This window comes from Monodon monoceros, unplaced genomic scaffold (assembly GCF_005190385.1).
Source record: "Monodon monoceros isolate NGI ecotype Baffin Bay Population unplaced genomic scaffold, NGI_Narwhal_1 Super_Scaffold_22, whole genome shotgun sequence".
Classification (NCBI taxonomy): domain Eukaryota; kingdom Metazoa; phylum Chordata; class Mammalia; order Artiodactyla; family Monodontidae; genus Monodon; species Monodon monoceros.
This window is the reverse complement of record NW_021703779.1, coordinates 101,760,306-101,781,358: the sequence shown is the minus strand read 5'-3', so window position 1 is coordinate 101,781,358 and position 21,053 is coordinate 101,760,306.

Here is a 21,053-nt window from a genome sequence, read left to right as displayed (position 1 = left end):
AAAAAAACATAAAAAATGCAAACAAATGGAGGCAAAGCAATACGTTACTAAACAACCAAGAGATCACTGAAGAAATCAAAGAAGAAATCAAAAATTACCTAGAGACAAATGAAAAAAAAACACGACGATCCAAAACCTATGGGATGCAGCAAAAGCAGTTCTAAAAGGGAAGTTTATAGCTATACAAGCCTACCTCAAGAAACAAGTAAAATCTCAAGTAAACAATCTAATCTTACACCTGAAGGAACTAGAGAAAGAAGAACAAACAAAACCCAAAGTTAGCAAAAGGAAAGAAATCATAAAGATCAGAGGAGCAATAAATGAAATAGAAACAAAAAAAAACAAGAGCAAAGATCAATAAAACTAAAAGCTGGTTCTCTGAGAAGATAAACAAAATTAATAAACCATTAGCCAGACTCATCAAGAAAAAGAGGGAGATTACTCAAATCAATAAAATTAGAAATGAAAAAGGAGAAGTCACAACAGACACCACAGAAATACAAAGCAACCTAAGAGACTACTACAAGCAACTTTATACCAATAAAATGGACAACCTGGAAGAAATGGACAATTTCTTAGAAAGGTATAACCTTCCAAGACAGAATCAGGAAGAAACAGAAAATAAGAACAGACCAATCACAAGTAATGAAATTGAAACTGTGATTAAAAATCTTCCAACAGGGCTTCCCTGGTGGTGCAGTGGTTGAGAGTCTGCCTGCCAATGCAGGGGACACGGGTTTGTGCCCCGGTCCGGGATGATCCCACATGCCGCAGAGCGGCTGAGCCCGTGAGCCATGGCCGCTGAGCCTGCGCGTGTAGAGCCTGTGCTCCGCAATGGGAGAGGCCACAACAGCGAGGGGCCCACGTACTGCAAAAAAAAAAAAAAAAAAAAAATCTTCCAACAAACAGAAGTCCAGGTCCAGATGGCTTCACAGGTGAATTCTATCAAACATTTAGAGAAGAGCTAACACCTATCCTTCTCAAACTCTTCCAAGAAGTTGCAGAGGAGGAAACACACACAAACTCATTCTATGAGGCCACCATCGCCCTGATACCAAAACTAGACAAAGATACTACAATAAAAGAAAATTACAGACCAATATCACTGACAAATAGATGCAAAAATCCTCAAAAAATACTAGCAAACTGAATCAAACAGCACATTAAAAGGATCATACACCATGATCAAGTGGGATTTATCCCAGGGATGCAGGATTCTTCAATATACACAAATAAATCAAAGTGATACATCATATTAAGAAATTGAATAAGAAAAACCATATGATCATCTCAATAGATGCAGAAAAAGCTTTTGACAATATTCAACACCCATTAAAAAAAAAAAAACTCTCCAGAAAGTGGGCATAGAGGGAACCTACCTCAACATAATAAAGGCCATATAGGACAAACCCACAGCAAACATCATTCTCAATGGTGAAAAACTGAAAGCATCTCCTCTAAGATCAGAAACGAGACAAGGATGTCCACTCTCACGACTATTATTCAACATAGTTCTGGAAGCCCTAGCCATGGCAATCAGAGAAGAAAAAGAAATAAAAGGAATACAAATTGGAAAAGAAGAAATAAAACTGTCACTGTTTATAGATGACATGATACTATATATAGAGAACCCTAAAGATGCTACCAGAAAACTACTAGAGCTAATCAATGAATTTTGTAAAGTTGCAGGATACAAAATTAATTCACAGAAATCTCTGGCATTCCTATACACTAATGATGAAAAATCTGAAAGAGAAATTATGGAAACACTTCCATTTACCATTGCAAGAAAAAGAAAAAAATACCTAGGAATAAACCTACCTAGGGAGACAAAAGACCTGTATGCAGAAAACTATAAGACACTGATCAAAGAAATTAAAGATGGTACCAACAGATGGAGAGATATACCATGTTCTTGGACTGGAAGAATCAATATTGTGAAAATGACTCTACTACCCAAAGCAATCTACAATCCCTATCAAATTGCCAATGGCATTTTTTACAGAACTAGAACAAATCATCTCAAACTTTGTATGGAGACACAAAAGACCCTGAATAGCCAAAGCAGTCTTGAGGGGAAAAAACGGAGGTGGAGGAATCAGACTCCCTGTCTTCAAACTATACTACAAAACTACAGTAATTAAGACAATATGGTACTGGCACAAAAACAGAAACATAGATCAATGGAACAAGATAGAAAGCCCAGAGATAAACCCACGCACCTATGGTCAACTAATCTATGACAAAGGAGGCAAAGATATAGAACGGAGAAAAGACAGTCTCTTCAATAAGTAGTGCTGGGAAAACTGGACAGGTACATGCAAAAGAATGAAATTAGAACACTCCCTAACACCATACACTGAAATAAACTCAAAATGGATTCGAGACCTAAATCTAAGACCGGACACTATAAAACTCTTAGAGGAAAACATAGGAAGAACACTCTTTGACATAAATCACAGCAAGATCTTTTTTGATCCACCTCCTAGAGTAATGGAAATAAAAACAAAAATAAACAAATGGGACCTAATGAAACTTCAAAGCTTTTGCAAAGCAAAGGAAACCATAAAGAAGAAAAAACAACCCTCAGAATGGGAGAAAATATCCTCAAATGAATCAACAAAGGATTAATCTCCATAATATATAAACAGCTCATGCAGCTCAATATTAAAGAAACAAACAACCCAATCCAAAAATGCGCAGAAGACCTAAGTAGACATTTCTCCAAAGACATACACATGGCCAAGAAGCACATGCAAAGCTGCTCAACATTACTAACTATTAGAGAAATGCAAATCAAAACTACAATGAGGTATCACCTCACACCAGTTAGAATGGGCATCACCAGAAAATCTACGAAAAACAAATGCTGAAGAGGGTGTGGAGAAAAGGGAACCCTATTGCACTGTTGGTGGGAATATAAATGGATACAGTCACTATGGAGAACAGTATGGAGGTTCCTTAAAAAACTAAAAATAGAATTACCATATGATCCAGCAATCCCACTACTGGGCCTATACCCAGAGAAAACCATAATTCAAAAAGACCCATGTACCCCAATGTTCATTGCAGTACTATTAACAATAGCCAGGTCATGGAAGCAACCTAAATGCCTATCAACAGATGAATGGATAAAGAAGATGTGGTACATATATACAATGGAATATTACTCAGCCATAAAAAGGAATGAAACTGAGTCATTTGTTGAGATGTGGATGGATGTAGAGACTGTGAAACAGAGTGAAGTAAGTCAGAAAGAGAAAAACAAATATCGTATATTAACGCATGTATGTGGAACCTAGAAAAATGGTACAGATGAACCGGTTTGCAGGGCAGAAGTTGAGATACAGATTTAGAGAACAAACGTATGGACACCAAGGGGGAAAACCGCTGTGGGGTGGGGATGGTGGTGTGCTGAACTGCGCGATAGGGATTGACATGTATACACTGATGTGTATAAAATTGATGACTAATAAGAACTTGCAGTATAAAAAAACAAACAAAGAAACAATAAAAAACAACTGATACTAAACTTTCTTTGGGTTATGTGTATGGAAATATGTTAATATAAATGTTTCAGACATTACATGAAATTTCTAAAAATCTTATATGTTCTGGTATAATGTTGTAAGTCATAATTCTAGTTATTACTTTAAAATGTATATCTCAGAAATAACTAAATTTCCTTGTCAATTGCATTATTATGGACTTTCCTCAAATCTTTAACTGTGGTCATTTTTAAGTCTTTTGTTATTTACAGACAGTTCTGGGTGTTCTCTGATGCTTTTGCAAAAATGTTGCTAGAAAAGGGTTTCATCTTCAAGGGATTCATGTAAAAGACTCTGACAAGTACAGGTTTCTGGTAACTGACTATACTGCTGAACTGAATGAATAAGCATTTTCAGAACTCTAATGGAAAACTGATGAATTCATAAAAGGTCTAAGAAAAGATCAAGATGAAAAAAAAATTAATTACATGGGACTGAGTGAACTCATGAGGATGATTATAATTTTTGTGACTTTCTGTTTGAATAAAAAAAAATCCCACAAGGACTCAGAGGCAAAAAATATATAAATCAATTTTCACTGCCAAGTAAAGGAGCTGTTACAGTGGAGGATTACTGGACTGAATGTCAACATTATGACATAGTATGAGTGTGTTTCATGTTTGGTAATTGCAATCATTGTTGCTTTTGTTGTGGTCATACATTTACAATGCTTGGTGTCAGTTTATTTATCTCTTGTAAAAATAAAATACAAAAAAAAAAAGAAAGGAAAACAATTCAAGAAGACAACCCCATTTATAATTGCATCAAAGGAATAAAATACCTAGGAATAAACTTAACCACAGAGATGAAAGATCTATACTCCAAAAACTCTAAGACACCGATGAAGGAAATTGAAAATGATACAAATAAATGGGAAGATATCATATGTTCATGGACTGGAAGAATTAATATTGTTAAAATTTCCATACTACACAAGGTAATCTACAAATTTAATACAATTCCTATCAAAATACTAATGACCTATTTCCCAGAAATAATCCTAAAATTTATATGGAACCACAAAAGACCCCAAACAGCCAAAGCAATCTTGAGAAAAAACAACAAAGCTGGAGGATTCATGCTTCCTAACTTCAGACTATACTACAAAGCCACAGCAATCAAAACACTATGGTACTGGCACAAAAACTGACACATAGATCAATGGAACAGAATAGATAGCCCAGAAATAAACCCATGCAGTTATGACCAATCAATCTACAACAAAGGAGGCAAGAATATACAATGGAGAAAAGACAATCTCTTAAATAAGTGGTGCTGGAAGAACCAGACAGCTATATGTAAAACAATAAAATTAGAACATTCTCTAACACCATATAGAAAAGTTAACTCAGAATGGATTAAAGACCTAAATGTAAGATCAGAAATCATAAAAATCCAAGAAGAAAACATAGGCAGAGCACTCTGACATAAATCACAGCAATATTTTTTTGGATCAGTCCCTAAAGCAAATGAAACAAAAGCAAAAATAAACAAATGAGACCTAATTAAAGTTAAAAGCTTTTGCACAGCAAAGAAAACCGTTGACAAAAGGAAAAGACAACCTACTGAATTGGAGAAAATATTTTCAAATGATATGACTGATAAGGGGTCAATACCCAAAATATGTAACAGCTCATAAAACTCAATATCAGAAAAATAAACACCCAATCAAAAAAACAGGCAGAAGACCAGAATAGTAAGTTTTCCAAAGAAGATATACAGATGGCCAACAGGCACATTAAAAAATGCTTAATATTGCTAATCATCAGAGAAATGCAAATCAAAACCACAAAGAGATATCACCTCACACCTGTCAAAATGGCTATCATCAAAAAGTCTACAAACAACAAATGTTGGTGAGGATGTGGAGAAAAGGGAACCCTAGTACACTGTTGGTCAGATTGTAAATTGGTACAGCCACTATGGAAAACAGTATGGGGTTTCCTCAAAAAACTAAAAATAGAACTACCATATGATACAGCAATTCCACTCTTGGGTATATATTGGAAGAAAATGAAAATACTAATTTGAAAAGATACATGCACCCCAATGCTCCTTGCAGCATTATTTACAATAGCCAAGATATGGAAGCAACCTAAGGGTCCATTAACAGATGAATGGATAAAGAAGATGTGTATATGTATGTATGTATTTATGTGTACACACACACACACACACACACACACACAAAATGGAATACTACTCAGATATAAAAAAGAATGAAAATTTGCCATTTGCAACAACATGGATGGACCTAGAGGGTATTATGCTTAGTAAAATAAGTCAGATAGAGAAGGAAAAATACTCAGTGTTATCACTTAAATGTGGAATCTAAAAAATAAAACAAATAAATGAATACAACAAAACAAAAACAAACTCACAGATATAGAGAACAAACTAGTGGTTACCAGTGGGGAGAGGAAAGGGGGCAGTGGCAAGACTGGGGTAAGGGGATTAAGAGGTACAAACTACTATGTATAAAATAAATAAGCTACAAGGATATATTCTGTATATAGCACAGGGAATATAGCCAATATTTTATAGTAACTTTAAATGGATTACAAGCTATAAAATTTTGAATCACCATTATACACCTGAAGCTAATATAATATTGTAAATCAACTACACTTCAAAGAAAAAACTAATCCTAATAACAATGCTAATTATTATTCCATCTGATAGAGTGTCATTTTTCAAATAAAACTTTAGAATTAGTTGAATTACAACTGTAATTAAGCATTACAGTAGTCCATGTGTTGGAAATACTTACTATTTAATAAAACACTTTTTAGCCCTGGGATTGAGTACACCTTGAAACTCAAAAGATGAAGAAATGTTCACTTTTATTGAAACCAAACCATTAGGATAATCAAATAAATGTAATTTTAGCACCTTGACAACTATGAAACACAAATAACAACTAAGCAAGGTGATGAAGGGGTTTACTAAAAAAGTAATCCTCCAGGATCTGTCCTGTGCCAAGGATAGAATTATTTAATATATTTTCATTTCTAACCAAATTACTGGTCAATAATTATCCATGTTAACTATGATGACCCTAAACTCCTAAACTATTCCAAAGTGCCTATCGAATTATTAAAGGAATCAAGGTATGCTCTTTTTAGTTTCGGTTTTATATACTCTTAATTGCATTATTTTTATATCATATTTTGGTAATCGCTAATGCACATATATGTTTATTTAAGAAATACTGTTGAATGCCTTCTTTATGCAAGATGTGTTCAGAAATGTGGATGAAGTGACAGTGATCAATAATGGTGTTTAAATATCCTGGTTAATTGAGAATAATTTTGAGGGTCATAACACATTTTACTCCATCTCCCTACCATACTGGATACAATGAAATTTGCTCTACATGGCTAAATATGTTAAATAAAAATGTAAAATTACCAGGATTTCCTTTATATTACAATTTTATTAACATTCTTACCAATTTCTAATCTCTCACCTCAGTGGCTACCTTTGTAACAATCAGCAGAATGTTAGCTATGGCTACTTTGCATAAATATTTGTATTTCTTATTGTTTACTTGATAATGTATTCTGCTTTAGGCTGTCTTTAGGCATCTGTGATGGTGACAGGAAATTCATCTCTCTCAAACATGATACAATTAAATCAGTTTGGGTTTGAGTTGATAAAGGATAAACTGCTCCAAAAGGTAATACCAAGTAGGATGCATTTACTTTTGGTCTCTCAGGGGAAAGAGAATTTGAACATAAGACCTCACCTCATGTTAGTCTGAAAAATGAGGAACCCATCCCATTTCCAGGTGTCATTTTTGTTTCACATACACATGGGTAACTCAAGGGACATGCCAAAATGAATTCAAATTTTTTAAAGCGGGATTTTCAATTATGGGATTTGGGGAAGAATGTGCCAGTGGGACAGTATACCTCTCTTTCTGCCTCATCCTCTACATCTAATCAACACCAGTGTTTTATGAATTGTAACTCCTAAATATCACTGGAACACACCGTTACTCTCCATCCATATGTCACTTCCCTAAGGGGAAGCCACCCTCACCTCTTACCTGGACCTTCTCCTAACAAGTCCCCCTACAACCAATCTGTCCCCATTCCAAACTACTTTTCAAATCGCAATATCATTAATCTTTCTAAATAAAGCACAAATCTGATCATTCACCTGCCAACTTGCCTTCAGGCTTCCCTTTGCCTGCTAAGTGAAATTCAAATGCTGTAGCAAGGCATGTGAGTACAAGTCTTATCCCTTGTCACTAAACATCCCCATGCCTCTGTAGTTATACTTCATGCTCTAATTATACTAAACTGCTTACAGCTCCATACATATTTATTTCCTCTCATCTATCCAGAATTTAGCACATGCTAGTCACTTTGCCCGGTACACCATTGAGCACTTCACCTTCGCTTTTTCTAATGCTCACTCACTCATTCTTCAGGTCTCAGCTAAGACAGCCTTCCTCCAGGCAACCTCCTCTGACTCTCAAAGACTGTGCTAAGTATGGCTGCTAGTTTTACCAGAATACTTTGTAATTCCTTATTACCACTTAATCCCACTGTATTTTAATTGCCTATTTGTCTAGCTTTGTCACTAGACTGTAAACTCCACGAGAACAATTTTATCTTGCTAATAATTACACCCTCAACCCCTAGTATAATGGTTCCAAATAATTTTTTGTTGCTAATAGACCTCCTATCTTATATCCACATATTTTTTACTTCAAAGAATCAGTGGCCAAGCAGACAATCTGAATACGGGGGCACATTAAAGTCTGGAGGAGGTGGACTGCCACTTGGGTTATCTGTCATATCCAGAAACTCAATCAATAAAATTATATGCTATATAAAGAGCTATTTCTAGGATCTTTTTCCACTTTAGCAGTACAAGGCACCCACAGGAGCTTTAAAATTACAGGGATTTGCCCCTTTTATTACCAGTGTTGTGCAAATTAAAAACATCCTGTCAAGGCATAGAATCCTCTCCACAAGATACAGAAAAGAAAGAAAACCATTTTAGTACTGAACAAGCACTAAACCAGATTAAAATGCGTGTCACAGGCAACCTGCTAAGAGATTATAAAGGCAGAAAGAGATTCCACCCTATGTATCACCAAGCAGCGACAATGCATTCCATACATGTTCTCAAGATTAACCATAACTTGTCTTCCCATAAGAGGACATTACAACACCATTTCATATGCATTCTTTCATAGTTCATCCCAAATTCATCTGGCATTGAGGTAGCCATTTGTGTTAGCTAACTGCCTTTGTCTGAAGGAAAAACAAAACTGCTATCACTAGGAGGAGCATTTGGTTACAGCTCAGGGAAAGACATTCCTACAGTGATAGGGAGATAGAGACACTATATTCCTTGATGTTTACATTTCAAAGAGATGTTTCCCAGATGCTTAAGAAAAACACTCCTGGGTTGTAAAGCTGGCAAGAGGCTTACCTATTCTTTGAAAAGATCTACAGAGATATCAAAGGGAGAGAAGGATTCACAAATAATAGGTTTCTCACAGAAATATACTGAGAAAGGGAGAGGGAATTTTGCTCTTGGCAATGGGAAAAACCATTTAAAAAAAATCTACCATTATACCAGTCAGCTCAAGTAGTTAGGTAGGGCTTTGTCCCTCCTTAATAAGCAAGCCTCCCTCAGAGAATATATTTTCTCTCTCACAATCTATGTATCTCACATTACAGAAAAAATGAATTGAGAAAGCCACACCCATGGTGTTAAAAAACATATACATGCTAATGAGATGTCCAGATTATATTACTAGTCTGGGCCTTTCCCTTTAACTCAAGACTCATACAGAAGAGATACTAAAATATTTAAAGATTGGTATTACCTGGGTATTGACAAATCAGAAAAGACACCAGCCCATGTTCTATGCAGGTGTGCTGTATATATGCAACTGCCTAATCAAAATTAATAACTTAATTTTACCACTTTATAACTAATTGGTATCTTAAGTATAATGTGTCAAACTTTTATCCCTAAGCTGCTAGTAGCATGGTCTTCCCTGTACCAATAAAATACAACTCTACTGCTTGGGCCCAAAAAATAGCATATCCAGCTTATCAGGAATCCTGTTTCCTCAAACTTAAAAACGTGTCACCAAATCTAAACGTTTCTTATGTCCCCAGTGTTAAGACTCTAGTCAAAACTACCATCATTTTTTGGCATGGATTACTGTAAAAGCCCACGAACCAGTCTCCCTGCTTCACATCTTGTGCTTCTACATTCTCTTCTCCATACAAAAGGCAGAACAATTTTTTAAAAACCCAAGTCAGATCATGCTTCTCTTCAGCTCAAACCTCCAATGACTTCCCATTTCACCAGAGTATAAGTCAAAGTCTATACAATGGCTTACAAGCTCCCACAAGGCCTCCTGTTATTTCCGTCATCTCGTCTGCTATTACTGTCCTTGTTGCTTCCTCCGCTATAACCACACCGGCCACTTGCTGTTCCTAAAACTGGCCTTGAGGGCTTTGAACTGGCTATTTCTTCGGTCTTGAACTCTTTCCCCATCTATTAGCATGGCTCTCTCCTTTACTAACGTCACCAATTTTTGAAAGTATTTTTAAAATATATTTCTACTGAGACATAATTTACATACCATAATATTTACTATGTTAAAGTGCAAAATTCAGTGGCTTTTCGTATACTCACAGGGCTGTACAATCATCACCATTTTATAATTTGAGAAATTTTTCATCACCTCAAAAGGATACTCCACACTCTTTAAACAGTCACCTCCCTGTTCCTCCCGTCTCTTCAGCCCCAGACAACCATTAATTCACTTTGTGTCTCTGTGGACTTGGTTATTCCTGTCATTTTGTACAGATGGAATCATATAATATGTGGCCTTTGTGTCAGGCTTCTTTCACTTAGCATCATGTTTTTGAGGTTCATCCAAGTTGTCATATGTATCACTCACTACTTCATTCCTTTTTATGGGTAAAGATATTCATTGTATCTTGGATATACAATTGGATATACAATTTGACTGTCTATTCATCTGTTGATGGACAGAAACATTAACTTTTAAGTACAAAAACTATAAGTTCAACATTAGTGTATCCACAATTGTAACTGGTAATGTCAAGATTATATGCGGTATAAACAGAATGCTGTGGAAAAATGATATTTAAATTATTTGCCAGCAACTGTTTTTTTATAAAGTCCCTTCTAGCTCTTGTTTTATTAAATATGTGAATATAGTATTTTCATTAATCTCTTACCTCTGAGAACTTGTATTTGGGATGGGTTCAGCCAGATCGCTAGGATAGCAATTGAGTTTTTGGGCCATTCCTGTTAGAGTGGCCCACGGTAGCTGTAGCCCTGGATCTGATCTGGAATAAGAGAACACCAAGGCATCACCCTCAGGAATTTCACTGTCAGAGAAACAGCTTTGCCACAGTATTTTTTTTTACTGTTCAAAGCCCTATTCAGTGAGGCATTCAACCCTGTGACAGACTTGTGTGCTGTGCACAAGGATGGCTGGAACATTCTGAGAGGTCTTTGACATCATGACTCTCAGGGATCCACCTACCTGGGACTGACCAGCACAGTACTCAGCGTATGTGGCCTTTACTGTCAGATGACAGCTTGGGAAACACCCTGGGCTGCCTGCCTCCTTCCACTTCCAGAGGCAGTCTGGTTGCCTTTAGAGTTGAAACAACTTCACTCAGCCAAATTTGCTTAGACTCTGGCCAAATATAACTTTGCCTTGAAGCTTTTTAAATTAATATTATTTACATATCATAAAGTCCACTGTTTTAAAGTATACAGTTTAGTCATTTTTAGTATATTTACAAGGTTGCACAACTATCACCACGATCTACCTTCAGAATATTTTCATCACCCCAAAAATAAACCTCCTACACAGTAATAGTCATTCTTCACTCCTCTTCCCCAGACCCTAACAACCACTAATCTGCTTTCTATCTCTAAGGATTTTCCTATTTTGTACATTTCCTATAAATGGAACTTACAATCTGTACCCTTTTGTGATGTCTGAAGTTCACTCATGTTGTAGCATGTATCAGAATTCATTCCTTTTCATGGCTCAATAATATCCCATCATAATAGATATACAACATTTTGCTTACCTACGTATCCATTGATGAGCACTTGATTTGTTTCAACTTTTTGAATATTATGAATAATTCTGCTATGAACACTGATGTACAAGTTTTTGTGTGGACATATTCTTCACTTTTTTTGTTAAATCAAATATCCCCTTCTCAACAAAGCCTGCCCTAACCATCCTATTTAAAAATACCATCCCCTCCCTCTTCATGACATTCTCTATTCCTACTCTCTGGGCTACATTTCTCTAAGACACTTGTGACAATTTGCTACTGTTCATCTTTCTCCACTAGAATGCAAACTACATGAAGACAGAGAATCTTGTTTCTTTTGTTTAATGCTGTAACCTTGGTGCTAGAAAAGGGTCTTAAGCAGAGTAGATATACAATATGCATTTTTGACACTTTCTGTTCCCTTTGTTCAGGGCAATTAGTGCCCCCTCTATATACATGCTTGAAAAGCCAATCCTGGTAAGGTCTCATCCATCTACTTTCCATACCAAAGGAATTGGAAAGTGTGTGTGAACATCCTCCAGATACTCTATTTTCTAGTCACCACACCATACTCTCTTCTAAGTAAAATAGAGGACCTAAGAGTACCAACACAGGGGCAGATGAGAGGAGGGCACGTATCCCCCAACTTCCTAAAGAAACCGGTGTGAGAGAACTGTCAACATTACATGAACTGTATAATATGGAAGTTAAACATGTGGATTGTGGAGACAAAAGGCCTGGATTTGCCATACTCTGCTGCTTTTTAGCTGTATGACCTTGAGTAAGTTAGTTTCTTTACCTTAGTTTTCTCACAAGTATCAGACATTTCAAGTAAAGAATATGAATAATAATAACAATAATTATACCAACTAACATTTAATGAGAGACAGTATAGTAATGGTAATTAGGAGCACAGTCTCTGGAGCCACACTGCCTGGGCTCAAATATTACTACACTGCTTACTGACTGCATGACCTTGGGCAAGTTACTTAGTCTCTCTGTGCCTCAGTGTCTATAAAATGGGGATGATAACAGTACTTATTTCACTGGATTGTTGTTGAGAATTAAGGAAGTTTATACATGTAATGAGCTTAGTTCAGTGCCTGGCACCTAGTAAGTGCTCACTATATTTTAGCTATTACTACTGTGTACTATGTTATACACAAAGACCTCCACCATGATTATATCCAAGTAACCCAAATCACTCTCAAACACTTTACATATGCTGTGCCAATAACAGAATGGTTTAAGTCACAGTGAATTTCTATCTTCCTGACTCAACCGTGTCTCCCTAAGGGCCTATCTCCATAGCTCAAGTATCTAGGAAACTGCTTAGACTATAACATGTGATAGAGCCTGGAATATGGTAAATAATGGATAAATGCTTGTGGATGGAAGGAAAGGAGGGCAGAAGGTAATAGGCTCCAGTCAAGCTAATTGTTGCTGTTCCTCTGTCCCAGAGTCTACCATGTAAGCCACTTATTTTATATATAAGTCTTGTTACTCATGTAACTCTACATGTTCTGACTTCTTGAGCTTCTAGGCTTGAGGGCTAACAAAGGTAGCTGAGAGGTCTCAGAGGCTCCCGCCTCATTAGCCATATATGTGCCCAGAATAGGTAAGCCTCAATGTGTAAGTTTCCCATCTATCATTTTACATCTCTAACACTGTTTTAATGGATGGCCTAAATGGGCACATCTTCAGTTTTCAATAAACTCATAAATAATGACACTGATCCTAATAAACTACTTCACTAGGAAACAAGAGGGTCTGTCTGTGAAATTTTAAGATAGATTTTAAATTACCAGGAGAAGGCTGATTTCTGTGATAAAGAAGTATGAAGTGAAACAGGTCATTTTATAATAAGCATGTCCAACATCTGTCAGTCATCACAAGACAGAATGATAAGGCAGCCTTAATTTTCACATGATGGACTCAAAACTATTGGATACTGGAGGTCTTAGATCCTTTATGTGTATTTATTTTACATTTGAAATGAGCTGTCACTATCAAAATCGAATAGTTGACAGTTCCAAAGAAAACTGAACATCAAAAGCCAGGCAAAGAAAATATTCATCATCTTCTGAAGTTTCCCTCCCAAACTTGGTTCAGATACTAATTAGCTGATATGCCATCGAAGCTTTTAGTTAATACTAAAATATACCATCCAGAGAATTTTCTCATGAAAAAAATATGGCTGTGACAAAATATTAATGATCAGTGAATTGTTAAAATTTCAGGCCTCCAAACAAAATTTTGTTATTTTGAGGGGTTAAGAGGAGCAGAAAAAAAATGATTCTCTAACTTTATCTCCATAAATGGTATCTACTGGTCCCCAAGCAATGCCAGGGAACCTACCCTTTTCATTTAGCAACACAAACAAAATACAAAAACAGAAGCACGTATTTTCCCATGTTTGACTATAATTCCCCTAACCTTCAATGAAGAATGAACAGTAGTCCAATAGTTTCAGGGAAGCAAAGAACAGAACTTCTGAGCTCGAAGTGACAAACTACAAACAGGAAATAATGTATATACTCACTGGATACCCTCAGGAACTCTGGGCTCTCCTGAACTTCTGAATTCAGCATTATCTTTAATTTGGGTATTCACCTAATACTCTCTTTGCCTAATTAACCCCTTTGCAACCCTCCTCTCTATGCCAACATTTTCATACATGTTGTAACACTTTTATACACGTTGTTCTCCCTGTGGTGATACTTTATTCCCTCAATTAAGTTAAATCACATCATTGAGCACCTACTCTGTACATAGCAATATGCTAGTCTCTGAGAATTCTGGAAAAAATAGGGTATGGTCCTTTCCTAATGGAGACTCCAAATTCACATTGCCTAGTGTATGTCTAAACTACATCTGTCAATGTACTTAAGACATGGCTTGAGACTCCTGTCTCCCAATTAAAAGCTTTCTGCCACCACCTCCAATATCATTTTCACAGTTACACATTATGAATGTCATTTAATTTCTTTTGTTTACTTGCCACTTTGCCCTCATATTGCCTCAAATATTCATGTGGATCTATGCAACTGGATGTTAAGCTCTTCAAAGTGATTGACCAGTCAAAATACCGATTTTATATATATATATATATATATATATATATATATATATATATATAAAGGACTGGGTGAATAGCATCAAGTGGTTAACTCCAAAACTGCTACAGAATTAATAAATCTCATGTAATTTTGGTTCTAAACTCAAGTGCAAGTTTTCATATTGAGCAAAATAATAATTTATATCCACAAGAAGACAGCTGGTTTACAGTAAAAGAGTATTACATATTATGTATTACATATGATGAGTGAAAACACGTTCAAGGGTTGTCTCTGGTTTACTGTATGACTTGGGGCAAATCATTTCACATCTCTAAGCTACAATTCCCATCTCCATAAAATTGGATAAAAATATTGGCCTTATCCTCCTGTTATTTGGAATCGTGAGACTAAAATGAGCAATCCTGAAGTATATATAAATGTTCAGTTAATTTTCGTTAAATATTATTACTGGCTTTTAATAAAAAATTATTACATTTCAATAACAACATTCCTTCATGGGTTCTCTTCTATTAAATAAATTCTATTCTTTAAATATTTCTTATTTTATTTTATTACACCACGTTCCAAAAAATTCGAAATAAATAAGGTGATGATATGCCTATACATGTTTTTGTAATTAATCCAGGATCAAAGATTTCTTTTCCATTATCTTTAAAAAAAATTCCTCTCTTTAACAAGCAAAAGCAAGCAAGATACTTCAGGTAATCCTATGTTCTGGTAATAAAGCTACCATATGTGACACATCTAAATAATAATTTTCAAAAATATATAATATAATAAATTACCCTGATAATAATTTAAGTTTTTATGGCTAAGAAGGCCATCAAGAATTGACAGTTATCCTTAAATGTATATGGAAATGCAAAGGATCCAAAATAATCAAAACAATCTTGATAAGAACAAAGTTGGAAGACTTACACTTCCTGATTTCAAAACATATTACACAGCTGCAGCAATCAAGACAGTGCAGTACTTGCATAAGGAGAGACATATAGACCAATGGAATAGAATTTAGAGTCCATAATTAATCCTTGTTGATCTTCAAAAAGGGTGCCAAGATGATTCAATGGGGTAGGAATAGTCCCTTCAACAAATCCTTCTGGGACAAATGGCTATCCACATGCTGAGGAGTCTGGCTCCAGGCCAAAAACCTATATGTTATCTTTCAGGGCAGACCATAAGCAATTATAAAGGTTTTATCTGGCAGGCCTCATGGGGGAAAGCTGCCTTCCCCACACCACATGTGGTACACAGCCAGTGTATTACAACCTCTGAAGGGAATTGCAGTCAAAGACTCGTCCACTTGGCCCCCAACACTGGCCATGCTCCTATGCACATCTGTATTCCTAGCCCATGTGCCTCAATGGGACCTCCTTATGAAGGGTCTTATCTCCATCATTTAGTACTTTTCAACTCCAAGCCCTTCCTCTTCTCCCTCTCCTCAGCCCGTGGGTCCATGAAACAGCAGGAACCTTTTGTTTGACCTCTTGCTTATACTATCACAGTAAGTGAATAAAGGCTTTGATGGTTAATCTCAGTTTGGCTTGTTATCATAATTGACTACCTTGACATCTGGCAATTCCCGACACATGTAAAAGAATGAAGTTGAACCCCTAGTTCACACCATTTACAACCATTAACTCAAAATGGATCACAGACCTAAATATAAGAGCTAAAGATATAAAATTCTTAGAATAAAAAATAGGTGTAAATCACCAGACTCTAGGTTAGACAAAGCCTTCTTAGGACACCAAAAGCAAAAGCAACAAAAGAAAAAAATAGATAAATTTGACTGTGGCAAAATTAAAAACTTTTGTGTTTCAGAGGAAACCATGAAGAAAGTAAAAAGACAACCCCCAGAATGAGAGACTATACTTTCCAATCATATATCTTATAAGGGATTTGCATCCAGAATACATAAAAAATACTTATAACTGAACAATAAAAAGATAAATAACCCAGTTAAAAAATGTGTAAAGGATCTGAAACATGTTTCTCCAAGGAAGATATACAAATGGCCAATACGTACATGAAGAGATGCTCAACATCATTAGCCATCAGGTAAAATGCAAATTAAAACCACAGTGAAATACTGCTTCACACCCACTAGATTGACTAAAAATTAAAAAGACAATAACAAATGTTGGTGAGGATGTGGAGAAACTGAAACCCTCATGCACTGCCTGTGGTATTGTAAAATGGTTCAATTACTGTGGGAAACAGTTTGGCAGTTCTCCAAAAAGTTAAACATAGAGTTATGATATGATACAGTGATTCAATTTCTGAGTATATAACTAAGAGAAATGAAAATATATTTCTGCACAAAAATTGTTCATGGATGTTCATGTCAGCACAATTGATAATAGCCAAAATGTGGAAACAATCTTAACATCCATCAATTGATTAATGAATAAACAAAATGTGGTATATCCATACAACGGAATATTATTCAGCTGTAAAAGGGGATAAAGTACATTCTACAACATGGATAAACCTTGAAAACGTTAGGCTAAGTGAAAAAAATCATAAAAGACCACATGTTGTACAAGAGTCTCTTTATATGAAATGGCCAGAATAGGCAAATCTAGAGGTAGAAAGTAGATTAGTCATTGCCAGCGGTTGGATGGAAAGGGGAAATGAGGAGTGACTGTTAATGAATACAAAGTTTCTTCTTGGAGTGATGAAAATGTTCTAAACTGAGATGTGGTGATGGTTGCATAATGTACAAATGTACAAAAAACCACTGAATTTACTTTAAAGGGGTGAATTTTATGGTATGTGAATTATCTTATAGGACACTTTGTGATTAGTATTAGCAAAGTCAGTCATTATAACAGTTAACCAAACAATAAAATGCAGCTTAAGAGAGCCTAACAACCGACAGAATTCTTAACAAATCCCTCTTGTTTCTTTACTCACGTGCACACAAACCTTTTCTCCATAAACAGAAATCACAACTACTTATTGCTCTGTTTCCAAAATAGTATCATCTGAGTAGCAGAATGATATAATAAATAATGGGCTTCTACCAAAAAGACCAGGATAATAGTTCCACTTCTGTTACTTTGTAAGTATATGTAAGTAATAAACCTCTCTCATTCCAACATCCATCAGAGAAACTGGAACCCTTGTATATTGCTGGTGGGAATGCAACAGCCACTGTGGAAAACAGTTTGGCGGTTCCTCAAAAAGTTAAACATAGAATTATCACATAATCCAATGATTCCACTCCTAGTTATTGAAAACAGGTACCCAAACAAACATGTAAGAAAGTTTATAACAGCTTATTCATAATAGCCAAAATGTATAAACAACATGAATATCTGTCAACAGATGAATGGGTAAACAAATTGTGAGATATGTGTGTGTATACAAACACACACACACGCATAAACCATGGAATATTATTCATCCATAAAATGGAATAAAGTACTGATACATGCTACAATGTGAATGGACCTTGAAAAAATTTTGCTAAGCAAAAGAAGCTAGACACAAAATATAACAGATTATTTAATTCTATTTATATGAAATATCTAGCATAGGTAAATTTCACCTCAATGGGGGGAAAAAAAAAACAGTGGGAAATTAGTGTCTGAAAGGATTATTTTGCCTAAAAGATTATCTTCAAACACATCTTCTACGAAAATTATCTTCAAACACATGAATCCTTAGCCTCACATACCCTAAGACAGGCTAGATACCAACTGTTTGAAAAATTGGTATCTTAGAATAAATTCTAAAACTGCTTGTGTGAAAATTTCATCCAAAAGGGAATGGATTCACGGATGGTGTGCAAAATTGCAAATACTCATTCTCTTTCTTGTACCATCTAAATTAATCTAAAACACCTGGATGGTTGACTTTTTCTTTTTACATCCAGGTATTTTTCCTTTTATAAATTCACCTTTCCTTCTTTCCTTGGGTCTTCTCTCTCTCCCTCTCCTTTTAATATTCAAAGCAAAATCAGGACAAATAGAAACTCCCAGAGCTTCTAGGAAATAGACAAGGTCATCAGCTTCTCATAGTCAATATAAACTGATCCCAAAAATATCCTCTAAGCAACTGTATATTCTCAGTTTTTAAAGCAATGTAAACCCCAGTGTTATCATTAAGCTAGAGTGGTAAACATACTGCACCACTCACGTGCCCATTTTCGCATTGGTCCATGTAAATAATTTATCGATCTATATAAAGAAGAATTCATATAAAGAAATTAACTTTATAATTTATTATAAATACTTTATATAATAATAATTATAATAAATGATTGTCAGTTTTACAGATACTGCCTTGTTATACCCACCTTCTCTGTAAAAGTCTCCCAGTAGTTGTAATAAGAATTGCTCAGAAGCAATATGAAGCCCTTATAATTGCAATATAATATTACTGATATTAAAAATTATGTTGGTTCCCTATATCTGTGAGTCTTAAGCATAATACGAGTGGATACCAGTGGGGAGAGGGAAGGGGGGAGGGGCATTACAGGTGTAGGGGATTAAGAGGTACAAACAATTATATATAAAATAAGCTACAAGGATATATTGTACCACATGGGGAATGTAGTCAATATTTTATAATAACTATAAATGGAGTATAACCTTTAAAATTGTGAATCACTGTACTGTATACCTATAATTTACATAATACTGTACATCAACCATACTGCAATAAAAAAAAATTTTAAGAAAAAAAAAATTATGTTGGACCCAGTCCCCTAAATCTGAACCCCTCTCCATTCTGAAAAAGGATGCTAACACCTTAGATCCAGTGAGCCTAAATGAGAACCATTAAATCTGGTACTAGCCAGAATGTATAAGTATGTATGCATGTTTTCATTAGTATATGTATCTACACAGTCCCCGCCCCACACTCTTCTAGCAACCTATTCCTTTCAAAAGCATTTGGTACTGTGAATGAAAGTGGACTAGAATAGTTTCAGCTCTGAGATGTGCTCTACAGTAAGAGCTAACTGAAATCTGCAGAACTGCAAGCTATATACCAACTACTGGACGTGAGCCAAGCTACACAGCGCCTCTCTCTACAAATTACATGGAGAGAGTAGGCTTAAAGAAGAATTTCCTTCTCTAGAAAGTGTTTTAATGCTTAGATACCAAGGTGACAGGTTCCTCAGAAACATAGCAATAGGGAGATGATACCAATCCTGAATATGAACACCTTAAGCATGCAATTATTCTATCAGCCCACAGAAGAATACCTATTCTAAATTGTCTCTTTTGTGAAAATATAGGGCAGGACTTGCTAGTTGGCACTGCATTTTTATTTCACTTATCTTGGTACTACACTTAATGAAGAGAGAAGATTTGGTTAAGTGTGAAATTACAGTTATCCAATTGAGGAAATGCCTGCTGCTTTCACATATTGCCAATTCCTGAAAAATCTGACAAATGCCCGACGAACTCCCCACTATAATTTAGATAAATGAAAGTATAAACTTCCAACAACAATTAATCATATATATATATGTAAAACATATATATGTAAACATATATGTATGGTTTTCTGGGAGAGAAAAGGTCTTGCTTAATCAATTGAAGGTGAAAAACTCAGAAGCCTACAATCCTCATTCCTTCTAGTGGTCTTCAGTGGAAAATAGGAACTATAATTGCTACAACGTGAGGTTTAGAGATACTTTCTCTAGTTCTCATGCCACCATCTTCCACTGATCATATGGCTACTGTTTTAGTTTGTCCAACCTGGTTAATATTATATTTTCAAAATAGTAGGAAAGAGAAGAAAAGGGAAGCTATGATAATAATACACATCTGACATACACATCTTTAATGATACATTTGTATCCTTCCTGGATGAATTTGAAGAGAATTATGATGAATGAAAAAGCCAATTCCCAAAAGGTTATACACTGTATGATTTCATTTATATATAACATTCTTTAAATAACAATATTATTCAAAGAATAACAGATTAATGGTTGTCAGGGAATAAAAAGAGGTGGAGGTGGGAAGGAATGATGGGAGTGGATGGGGCTATATAAAAGGGTAACGTGAGGGATCCTTGTAGTGATGGAAATGTTCTGTATCTAGACTGTATCAATATCAATATCCCAGTTGTGATGTTGTATTACAATTTTGCAACGTGTTACCACTGAGACAAATTGGGTTAAGCACACATGGAATTTTTCTGTACTATTTCTTATAGTTGCATGTGAATATACAATTATCTCAAAATAAAAGATTTAACAAAAAATCAATTGCAATTATCCTATCAATGAACAATAAAAAATTCAATTTAAAAACAATACTCAGGGACTTCCCTGGTGATGCAGTGGTTGAGAATCTTCCTGCCAATGCAGG